This window comes from Setaria viridis, chromosome 3 (assembly GCF_005286985.2).
Source record: "Setaria viridis chromosome 3, Setaria_viridis_v4.0, whole genome shotgun sequence".
Lineage (NCBI taxonomy): Eukaryota > Viridiplantae > Streptophyta > Magnoliopsida > Poales > Poaceae > Setaria > Setaria viridis.
In genome coordinates, this window is record NC_048265.2 from 35249202 (window position 1) to 35261840 (window position 12639).

Genomic DNA, 12639 nt, shown 5'->3' on the forward strand with positions numbered 1-12639 from the left:
GTCGATTGCCTGTGAAGTTTGGAGCCTCAATTTCCAGGATTAAGCTGTATATCTCTGATAGACTCGTAAGTCTTTATTTATATTTCTTTACGTGATACTGTTACTGTTATTCACTAATGATATCTCTATATGTATGAAACTAGATCCTGTCATACATATAGACAGCACTTGATTTTGTTTTAAAACCGGGTGTGACACTAGATCATAAAACTAAAGATCTTTACTGATTTTGGTCTTTAATAGGTTGAGCACATAGACCACAAAGGTCATCCAACTGAGAAAATAACCAACACAATTTACCGCAAGAAATCTGATCTCTATAGTTCAAACTGTCATTGATACACTTGTCAACAATTTGTATACTAGAAGGGCACACTATCATGTACAAATTGACATGTATGAAACTAGATCATGGCATACATATACGCAGCACTTAATTTTGTTTTAAAACCGGGTGTGACACTAAATCATAAAACTGAAGATCTTTACTGATTTTGATCTTTAATAGGCTGAGCACATAGACCACAAAGGTCATCCAACTAAGAAAATAACCAAAACAATTTACTGCAAGAAATCTGATCTCTGTAGTTCAAACTACCATTGATACACTTGCCAACAATTTGTATACTAGAAGTGCACACTGTCATGTACAAATTGACTTTATGATCATCAATACATCCAAATCATATAACTGTCTTTGATCACATATATCAGGTGCCAACGCCAATGTCAAGTTTCAGCTAGCTGCACTAAATGTAGCACAAGTGACCACTTCCATTTTTCAGCAAGCACAACACATATCTTGCACTAATGATAACTCAAGCATCCATAAATTCAGTTATAACCATGAGTAATTGTTATCCCAAGAAATCAAGATCAATGCACATGAGCAGGACCAAATGACTCATCTTTCTGATTTTAAGAGTTGTGCACATAAACATTGTTGGTACCTCTAGTTGCAAATAATTTTCAGCTGAGCACCATAATGGAAATTGTTTCTACTTTCTAAACCAAAAATGACATCACTTGGATATGTAATCTCAGACCTTGGTCATCAGTAAGATAGGCTCACAAATTAATTTCTCCATTGCTACTTATCAAGTAAGCCTTTCATTATTTCCCATATACCAAACATGTTGCACCCAAGTTATTGCTATATCACAATGCAACATATATGCTATTCATGAAATTATTTGAGCAGCCCAAAGATTTTATCTATCATGTACTAATTGATAGTGTCTTTTGCTTGCTGTGGCATGGTGTATGTGTGCTATGTTTCAGTCCTCAAAAGATTCAATTTTCAGCCCAAGCATTTGACCAAGTGCATAAGACCGTGCTCCAATAATCCAAATAAATTTTAGCCCTCATGCAACCATAGTTCTCTCATTCACTTAATTTTTTCAACTTCATATAATTCTCATAATTCCTTCATTCTCACACCCCATTTGCAACATATACAAGAGCAGGTCAAGAGAATGATAAAGGGAGGGGATTGACAAGGAGGAATGATCAACTGAGATATGAGAGAATGAAAGAAACTTATTGATGAATCTTTAAGGGAATGCTTCACATGATATTAGGATTCTTGAAATCTCCAATAGCAACACCATATCAAAAGTAACCATAGTTGGAGTTTATAGAACCTAGTGACATGCTTTCGAAAGTGCAAGATCATGATGACATGAAATGTAATGAAAATATTCCAATAAATTAATACACGGTGCATATGCAAACAACAAAGCACAACTAACCAAGCAATATAACCTACACAAGGTTAGGCAAGATGCTTCAATGTAAAAACTTGTTACCGAGATAGCATTGGTTCTTGATGTAGAACAATCATCGTCATACTTGACTCCATTTTGGTATGAGATATAAAATAGATTATTCAAAATTAGCCAAGCCTCCAATGCCTCTCAAAGTACCTATTGAGCAACTTAAGAACTTTGTGGTACTCAAACCGGGTTGGATCCTAGGATGTTAGTCACAACATATTTAGGCACCCAAATGGCCTTTGCATGAATTTTAGGTGAATTAACAATCTTAGCATAAATAAAACCATTTCTAGCCTTTCTAAGCTAATAATGATCATTATAGAGAATAGGCTTAGAAACATTACTCATGGGACAATTCTTACCAATATGTCCCTTTTCTCGGTAATTGTAGCAAGTTGGATTGTGTCCTTTATGAATTTTCTTCATGTATTGCTTCTTGTCGGTTTGCCTCTTTCTCGATGTGTTTGGCTTCTAATCAAGCTTGCTAGGACAACTTGAGGCAAAGTGTCTCATTCCCGTAAACTTGAAGCACTTGATGTGAGCAATATTCCTCTTCTTTTCTTCCTTCTTGCTCACTTTCTTTGCATCTTTATGTTTCTTTTGGTGCCTTCTATTGTGCCTACTTTGGCTATTGAACTCACCGCCAAACATTGTCGGAGAAGAGACCGAAGCTCAAAGAACTCGACGACGAGAAAGGAACGCCGCAAGAGTAGAACGCCGCCGCCGCCTTGCAGTGGACTTACCAATCCAAAACCCGGATAATGCCTTTGAAGCAATTCAAACGCGTCACCAACGTACTCCCCTAGCTATCATCACATCTATTGATCCCATCACCCGCGCGATGCCTTAGAACAAATACACTAGACAGTTGGCTCAACTGGCAGAACTCGTGTATGAACAACTTGATCAGCAAAATCTGATACAGTCAATCCAATGCTCCCCATCCCAGCATAGTCAACATGGCAGCAGCCATAGAGGCCCTCCTTCCAGACCAAGCCAACTCGGAGGTGCCAGACCAAGCCAATATGGAGTAGAGGGTAGTCCGGCAGGACCCTTGGGAGGCCATGGCCACCGTGTAGCTAACCCAGAGCCTGAACGCCCAGTAGAAGACCTCCACAACAAGATCAATGCCAGCCGCGACGCCCATACCATCATCAACAGATGGCGACATGAGCGCGAGGAAGTCGAACACCCAGGAAATGATTCTGACAGGTTCCCTGCCTTCTCAAGACATGTGAGGAGGACAATTCTACCCGAAAAGTTCAAACCTCCAGGTATCACCAAGTACAATGGCAAGTAGGACCCAGTCCAATGGCTCTGGTGCTACTCGTTGTCAGTACAAGCAGCTAGGGGAAACGACAACACCAAAGTCATCTACTTCCCCATCTCCATGGAGGTGGTGCCACTCACGTGGCTCGAATCATTAGATAAGAACTCCATCGACTCATGGAAAGACCTCAAGGTGGCTTTCACAAATAACTACGCAGGGGCAATGCAGCATCCTAGCAACAGGATCGACTTGTCCCAAGTCAAACAACAAAAAGGAGAGACCCTGCAGAGCGACTTACGTCGCTTCTTCGATAAGAAGGCCACAATCATGGACATCACGGAGCGCGACGTTATTGACTGCTTCCAAAATGGCCTCCACGACTGTCGGATGTTTCAAGACTTCGGTAGAAGACGCCCCGCTGATGTCAAATCTCTCAAGATAATGGTACACATGTGGGCAGATGAAGAAGATAGGAAGATCGAAAGGTTTGAGTCCAATTGCAATAAGGGCCAGAATAGCAACAATCAGAACAATGGCTAACGCAATGAGAAGAACCACAACGATCGTCCTAACAATGACAACCGAAATAACTACCCGGGAGGTCACAACCGTAAGCGCAAGCTAGACAACACCTCGCGGCAATCTCTAAGTCATCCAAGAAAGGTGGCAGCAAGAACCAAGACAGGCCCTCGTTCAATGAGCTCCTAAAGAAATAGTGCCCATGGCACCCATACCACAAGCACTCTGCGATAGATTTTTTTAGCTTACGCAGAGTCATGAAGGACCTCCCAGAGCCATCTGGCACCAAAGACAAGGGCAAGGCCAAGGAAGACGAAGATGATGGTGACAATAGTAAATTCCAGAACCCATCCAACACTGTCAACATCATCTTTGGCGGAACCTTGGGTACTGCTACTAAGAGGTCCCAGAAACTCGCTCTTCGAGAGATAATGTCCATTGAACCTGCAACGCCAACATTCCTCAAATGGTCTGAGGTACCAATTACCTTCTTCAGGAAGGACCAATGGACTAGTTTCTCAGACCTAGGATGGTATCCCCTTGTCTTGGACTCGGTTGTCGCTGGCTCTAGACTCAATAAGGTACTCATCGACGGCAGTAGCGGTCTCAACATCCTATTCGCCAAGACATAGAAGAATATGAGCCTCGACATCACCAATATGCTCACCCCAACAAACTCTCCTTCTATGGTATCATCCCGGGCAATGCGGTTGTACCCCTCAGATAGGTGGTTTTGCTAGTTACCTTTGGGACCAAAGAACACTACCGGACAGAATACATCCGGTTCGAGGTAGCGGACTTCAAAACATCATACCACACCATCTTCGAAAGACTAGCATTGGACAAATTCATGGCCATCCCGCACTACGTGTACTTAGTACTTCAGATGCTGGGACCTAAGGGAGTACTCTCCCTACGTAGAGACTTGAAGAGGTCCTACGACTGCGACACATCCAAGTACCAAACTCAATGATGCAAGTCTTCACCACATCCAAGAAACTATCCCCATCAGAACTCAAGATCCCAGAAAAGAAGTCAGAGACAACCAAGGTCAAGCCAGCAAGTGAAGTAGACATCAAAGCCATTGACCATGAGACTGGTGATAGATCCAAAACAGTCCTGATTGCCATAGAGCTGGATCCTAAATAGGAAAGCGCGCTTATCAGCTTCCACCGGGCCAACTAAGACATCTTTGAGTGGAAACCAACGGACATGCCGGGGATGCCTAGGGAATTGATCGAGCACTCACTCAACGTGAATCCAAAAGCTACACCTAAAAGACAACGCCTACGATGATTCAGCCAAGATAGAAGGGAAGCCATCAAGAAAGAGCTGGCCAAACTACTCATGGTGAGCTTCATAAAAGAAGTCTATCATCCAGAGTGGCTCACTAACCCCGTCCTGGTGCGAAACAAAAATAACAATGAGTGGAGGATGTGTGTCGACTACACAGACCTCAACAAACACTGTTCAAAAGATCCTTTTGAGCTCCCTAGGATTGATCAAGTCATCGACTCCACAGCTGGATGCAACTTACTCTGTTTCCTCAATTGCTACTTGGGGTGTCACCAGATAGCTCTCAAGGAAGAAGACCATATCAAGACCGCGTTCATCACCCTATACGAAGCTTTCTGCTACACAATAATGTCTTTCGGGTTGAAGAACGCAGGTGCTACTTATCAACAGGCAATCCAGGAGTGCTTCAAAAAGCAACTACACCACAACGTGAAGGCGTACATGGATGACATGGTCGTAAAGACTAGATATCCCGACAACCTCATTGCGGATTTAGAAGAAACTTTCGCAAGCTTACAAAAAATTCCAGTGGAAGCTCAACTCGATGAAGTGCGTCTTCAGTGTGCCTTCTGGGAACCTACTTGGGTTCATCATTAGTCACCGAGGCATTGAAGCTAACCCTAAGAAGATCTCCGCCATCACCGACATGCATGCCCCATCGGTAATCAAGGATGTCTAGAAGCTGACTGGATGCATGGCGGCCCTCAACAGATTCATCTCAAGGCTTGGAGAATGGGGCCTACCCTTCTTAAAACTATTCAAGCGGCAAACAAGTTTCAGTGGACCGAGGAAGTTGATCAAGCCCTACAACAATTAAAGGACTTCCTGTGAAAGCCATCGGTTCTCACAGCACTAAATCCCAATGAAGATTTGTTGCTTTCCATCACTGTGACTACTCACATCTTCAGCACGGTGATCATGGTTGAAAGACCAGAACCAGGCCATGTATACAAACTACAGAGGCTTGTTTACTTCATCAGTGAGGTGTTGTCAGACTCCAAAACCAGATACCTGCCAGTCCAAAAATTGCTATAAGCAATACTACTCACCTTGCGCAAGCTACAACATTACTTCTAGGAGCACAAGGTCTTTGTTGTCACCAACTTCCCCCTGGGAGAAATTTTCCACAATCGAGATGCAACATGAAGAATATCTAAGTGGGCGGTAGAACTCAGAGCATTGTCCCTGGAATTCAAGTCGAGGACTGCAATCAAGTCCCAGGCACTAGTCGATTTCCTGGCAGAATGGCGGGAGAACCAACTACCTACGCTAGCAAAGAATCCAGAGCATTGGGTCATGTATTTCGACAGATCACTCAAGCTCAAGGGCGCCAGCGCAGGAGTACTCTTGATATCTCCCAAAGGCAAACAACTCAAGTATGTCGTACAAATATTCTGGGAAGTATCCAACAACGAAGCTGAATACGAGGCACTTCTTCACAGGCTCCGCCTAGCAATCTTGCTAGGAACCAAGCGATTGTTGGTCTACGGTGACTCACTGGTGGTGATTAATCAAGTCAACGATGAGTGGGATCGCCACAAGGAGAACATGGATACATATTGCCTAGGAGTACACAAGCTAGAGAACAATTTCTCTAGTTTGGAATTCCACCATGTAGTTCATGACAACAACGTTGCTAAGAACATCCTATCCAAGCTTGGATCTACTCGTGCTCAAGTTCCAACAGGGGTTTTCATCCATGAGCTAACAACATCAACAACCACTAATTGAGGTCCTATCGCACCAGATCGGGAGGTTATGATGATCGACATAGACTGGAGAAATCCCTTCATTGACTACATCAAACAACACAAGCTACCATCAGACAAGACAAAGGCCGAGCAAGTCTTACGGTGAAGCAAGAACTATATTCTAGTCGGAGACAAGCTTTACAGAAGAGGCACAACGTCAAGAGTACTCATGAAGTGCGTCATACGGCAAGATGGCAAGGACATACTGGAGGAGATCCATAAAGGCATTTGAGGCAATCATGCATCTTCACGCACGATCGTGGGCGAAGCTTTTAGAGCACGATTCTATTGGCCTACAGCTCTCGCTGACACCGAGGAACTAGTCCACCGATGCCAAGGATGTCAATTCTTCACCAAACAACAGCACGTCCCTGCCTACAAGCTGATCACCATACCACCATCTTGACCCTTCGCATGCTGGGGGTTTGACATGATTGGTCCACTCCCCACGGTGCCTGGAGGATTCAACTGAGTGCTAGTGGCAATTGACAAGTTTACTAAGTGGATTGAGGTAAAGCCAGTAACCTACCCAAAGGCACACAGAGTACTCGACTTCCTTGATGAAATTGTCCACCGCTACAGCTTCCCCAATCGCATTATCACAGACCTAGGCTTCAACTTCAACAATCACAAGTTTTGGGAATAGTGCAAGAATAGTAGGATCGACATCCGGTATGTCTCTATCGCTCAACCGCGGGCTAAGCCTACAGGGCAATCGCGCTACTTCCTGGTCTATGGATCTGAAGTTATCCTACCTGCCAACGTCATGAGGAAAATCTCCTATAGTCAAGCAGTACGAGGAAGGTGTAGCAGAAGAAACAAGGCACCTAGACTTAGACAACGTCGAAGAAGCCCGTTGTTCAACACTCGTCCAGTCTACAAGGTACCTTGAAGGAATCTGCCGCTATCATGATCGCAATGTCAAAGAACGTTCATTCAATATAGGCGATATGGTCCTCAAGCGTATCCAAGACACTAAGGGGCTGCACAAGCTCAACTCACCATGGAAGGAACCGTTCATCATCTCCAAGGTCACTGGACTTGGATCGTATAGGCTCTAACATCTCTCTGGTGAAGATGTCGACAACTCATGGAACATTGAGCAACTCTGTTAATTTTATCCCTAAATTTTATATTCATGTTAATCGGTCGTCGGCCCTAGTGTTAGAATTACAATTCAATAAAGCAGCCATACTTTTTTGTCGTAATTCAACTACTTATTACTGCCTAATTGCGGCTTGCAAAAGCAAGTTCGTAGAGTTATTCAGCTCCCTGAGCAAAATTGCCCAAATGCGGCTTGTAATAAAGTCTACAGAATTTAATGAGTTATTCAACACACTGGACAAAATTGTCCAATCGTGGCTCGCAAAAGCAAGTCAAGTACAAAGCCATACCAAGAGTCGTAGGTTACGTCCCCAACCGACCCAAAGAATAGCCTAGCACTACTAGAATTTCAGCTCTAGCCTAGCTCCACTAGCCTAAGGATTACAAGAGTAGCAAGAGAGAGAGGGAGAGAGGCTTCAAGTGTGGTGTGTGTGCCATACATACATCTATGGGCCTACCAAAAGGTTTGGACAGTCGTAAATATGGGTTTGGACACCAAGACGCATCTGACATGGAAACTATAGGTATGCCCTAGAGGCAATCATGAGATGATGATATTCCATTTGTATCCATGATTTATATTGTGTTCCTTGAATATCAATTAAAGGCTACTTGAATTGATTTGCAATTATGTGAATTGTATGTGAAACTTGTATGGTTATTCTAAAGTTGTCCCTAGTCGGAGTTCATGTGAGGACACACATGAATATTAGACTAGCACATGTATTAGTTGATGACTATGTTTCACGAGTCATGGACATGGAGATGTTGAACTAATAATGTGGGCACATGTGGAGACATGTGCTAGGACTGACCCAACACGAGAAGTAGTTCTCTCTTTACACAACATATACGCTTTGTCCTTAGACCTAAGATTGCCGCATGTACTCAAGATGGATCGACTTACTTAGGGGCTATGCCGTAACAGGGTAGTTATAAAGGTAGCTTTCGGGTTTGTCAAGAAGCATGCTATGAGACATGGTCAATCAAGATGGGATTTGCCCCTCTCTGATTGAGAGTGATATCTCTAGGCCCCTCGAGTGACCGGATCTGAAAATGCATGGCCATGCTACGTACGGTTAAGAGTTAACCTACAAAGGGATTTCGAATCATAGGATCGAGAAAGAGCGGTCAGCTTGAAGCTAGACCAAATATCGTGAGGCAAAGGGAATAGCATGTATATAATGTTGTGATGATTCGTTTGATATGATCTTCGTGTGTGTATAGGAGTTGGCACGTCTTGCTAGAGGCCGCTACCAACTATTGGGCCGAGTAGGAGTACTCGGGCCATGTCTATACGTATCCGAACCCATAGGGTCACACACTTAAGGGACTGGAAGCCCAATTCGGATGTGATCCGAGTTGGATTAGGTTTAGAAGTACTAATGGGCCTCGGACCCAGAGGCCCGTTAGGAACCTCTATAAATAGAGGGGTGGGGGCGCCCTAGGGTTTACACCTTTTTGGCGAAACACATCTGTTGCGCCTCCCACGCCCTCGCCTGTTGTAACTCGCGGATCTAGCAGTCTAGCTTGCGACGCTTCCTTCCTGCACGTGTGGATACCTTGGAGGTGTTGCACCTGCAGCACTTGGACGAGCTTCTGACGAGCCACAACGAGCCGCCGACGAGCCACGACGAGCCGACAACGAGCCGCGGCACGAGGGCGATCTTGCTGCACGTGGACGAGCTGCTAAGGAGCTGTTGGATGTCGACGTGATCGACTACGTACGACTACGCTGATCGACTTCGCTGCATCGACGCGAATCTACATCTTCTACATCAGTGCGTCGAGTGGTAATCCCGTGATCCTTATACGGCAGTTTTTCTTGGTTTACGCGGTAGAAAATTTTGATTTGCGCTAGTGTAGCCTACCTCATATCCCAACAACTATGGCACAGGACGGTGTAGTCTGCATGGAAAGACAGGAACTAGTAGAGGATTAGAAAAGTACTTGTAGTAATAAGAGTTGAACTCCTCTAGTCGAATCCGACTAGTATTCTTGTAACCAACCGACCTGTAACCCTGCCCCCGGCAATATAAGGTGAGTAGCGACTCCCTCCAAAGCAATTCAATCCAACCAACACAGAGGATGTAGAGTATTACGCTATTTAGCGGCCTGAGCCTATATAAATCGTGTGTCTGCATTACCTTCGAAATCCTGATCTCAGTGAGACCCACTAACCAAAACACAACCTCGGGCACCCCCCTCGGTAGGCTGTCGGGTCTAAACATCGACATACACTATTGATTACTACTGCAGTCTAACTATGTCTAACATCCCATAGCAAATGTATAGCATTCCATAGTAATACAAAGCAACGAACCCGCGAATAAGAGAACTAATCTCACTCAACTATAAGAACTCGAATATGAACTTACTTTATACCAAAGGAAGTCAGAATTTGTAGATGTACAAGCTTGGAGAAGGGCGCCGACAGACCCGGTACTTCCCCGAACTATCCCTCATCTCTCCCTACTCTAAGCACTAGCTAAGTAGCACCTAGCCTTTGCAATGAAGCTCTAAACTCCTCTTAGATTGTGTCTCTTGAAATGAGACCGCTCCCCTTCTATTTATAGGCACTTGGGGTCCGCTCTCGAAGGAAATATTTAGGGAATCTTCTACAACTGCCATTGCAAGGCCGGTATCTAGCGACACGTGGCGGCTGGAGGCGAGCGGAGCCAACAGGGGTTCGGCCGACCCCTGGTAACCACCTTAGCCAACCGCCTTTGGCTAGGTGGCTGCCAGATGGGTCCTCACTTGGGTACGAGGTGCTTTGTGGTGAATCTAGTCAGTTTACTCCCATTTATGGGCCCTTCAATCCGTGTGCTTCCTCCTGATTGGTTGAGAGTGTGTTTTCTCCTTTAATGGACCTGCATATAAATATTCACCAACACTTGTGGAATTTATTAGTAATAACTCCTACCACTACTATTGATGCTCATCTTTTATGTGTTTATGCAAGAGTTGACGGTCTAGATTTGATACTTAACAGCCGTCAACAATACCATGTAGAGCACATCTACACTCAAAGCACTAAATAAAGCATTAGTAGCTTGAGCATCAAGATGTAGGTATTTCTCTTGCCCTTTTGTTGGAGCATTATCATCCAAAGAATGAGAAAAGCCCACATCTATGATCCACCATATTTTTGGAATCATGGCATGAAAATAGATAGACAATCAAATTTTCCAAAGAGCATAATTTGTTCCATCAAAATAGGTGCATCACCGGTGTGTTCTATACAACTAGTGGCCATCCTTATACTCTTGGGACGATTAAGTCCACCAAAATGAGAGACCAAGCTCTGATACCACTTGTAGGATCAAGGAGGCTGACTAGAGGGAGGTGAATAGTTGGTACTAAAAATTCTAGCAAGACTTAACCGATAAAGATGCGGAATTAAAATGATAGGCTAAAACATGACTACACCCCCAAAATTCAATGTCTTAACTATGTGCAACAACACCCTATGTCTAAATCAAGGTTTACAATCCTAGGGTGAGAAGCAAGCAATTCAAGTTCATCTAGTAAGATTAATTGCTTGAAAGTAATTGCACAAAGTAAATACCCTCAAGTAGACAAACCACAATGGAGACACCGAATTTTTTCCCATGGTCTCGGTGACTTGCCGGTCACCCCTAATGCATGTTGAGGTGGATTCAATATTCCAACCTGTCGTTGTCAAGAATTACGAGTCAAGACTATGGCAAGTGAATTTGTTTTCTATGCGCATAAGGCTCGGATGGTTGCGTGAGAGGACACGGGGTTTATACTGGTTTGGGCAGGAATAGCCCTACGTCTAGTGTAAGAAGCTGCTCGTGTTACTCACGCAGAGTTTGCAGTAGGGGTTACAAACGGGCGAGAGAGGGAAGCCGGTCCCAAGTCTCTGTGGGTGTGCACTGATGCTCATATGGAAGGGTTGTGAGTTGGGCGTTTGGGTTGCTTGAGAGCGATCCCTGGCTTGGGCCTCCTGGTCCTCCTTTTATAGCGCAAGGAGGGGACTGGAGTTACAATTAAGCCAGGAGTAAGGAGAAGTAAAAGAGATAAGCAAGTAAAGTAAAGTAAAGCACAGGAAGAAGGACCGAGTCCCCGGGGTCGCCGCCTTCCCTCCTGGTTTTTGTCTCCTGTCAGCATGACTGCCAGAGGAGGATGGATGTCGTTGGGCCCTGTAGATGACCCAGCAGTCGGCCGCTGTAACCGAGCGTGCGGGACGTGCGTGGCGATTGGCTATAGTAGCCATGTGTGGCGATGATGAAGAATGGTCATCGCAGTTGTGCACATCGTGGAGGACAGTCGGCCCCTATTGCCTCACGCTGCTAACCAGGAGGCGCAGCTACATGCCCCTGCCGCCGGGCCGAGCGCGAAGCCGGGCGGCGTCCCCTCCTGTGCTAGGAGGCGTGGGCAATGAGTGCCCTACGACAAACAGGGGAGGTGGGACGGTGCAGCTGTAGCCCCGTGCGGTCGTGGCTATAGTGTTCCGCCCGAAAACTGTGGCGGGTCATGTCGAGGAGCGTGGATGTCTTTCTGCGCGCCAGAGCCGCATTGCATTTATGGCGAGATCGGTGGGGGCCCACGAGATCCGCGCCCTCGTCTGCTGGTCTGCGCCTGCCCTTGGGCGAGGTGAAGCTCTATCCGGTGGGTCCGGATCCGTCCGACCCCTTCCGCCTAGGATTGGGCGAGGCGAAGCCTTGCGTCGAGGGGTCGGGCGAGTCCGACCCCTTCCACCTAGGGTCGGGCGAGGCGGAGACCTGCCGTGAGGGATCGGGCGCGTCCGACCCCTCTCGCTCGGGGGTCAGGCAAGGCGGAACTCTTTCGGCTGAGATGAGGAGCAGCCTCGGGGGGTCGGGCACGTCCGGCCCCTTGTCCAAGGGGTCGTGCCAAGTTGGCGGAGGTTATTGTTGCCGGAGGTGGGCCCAGGCCCTTA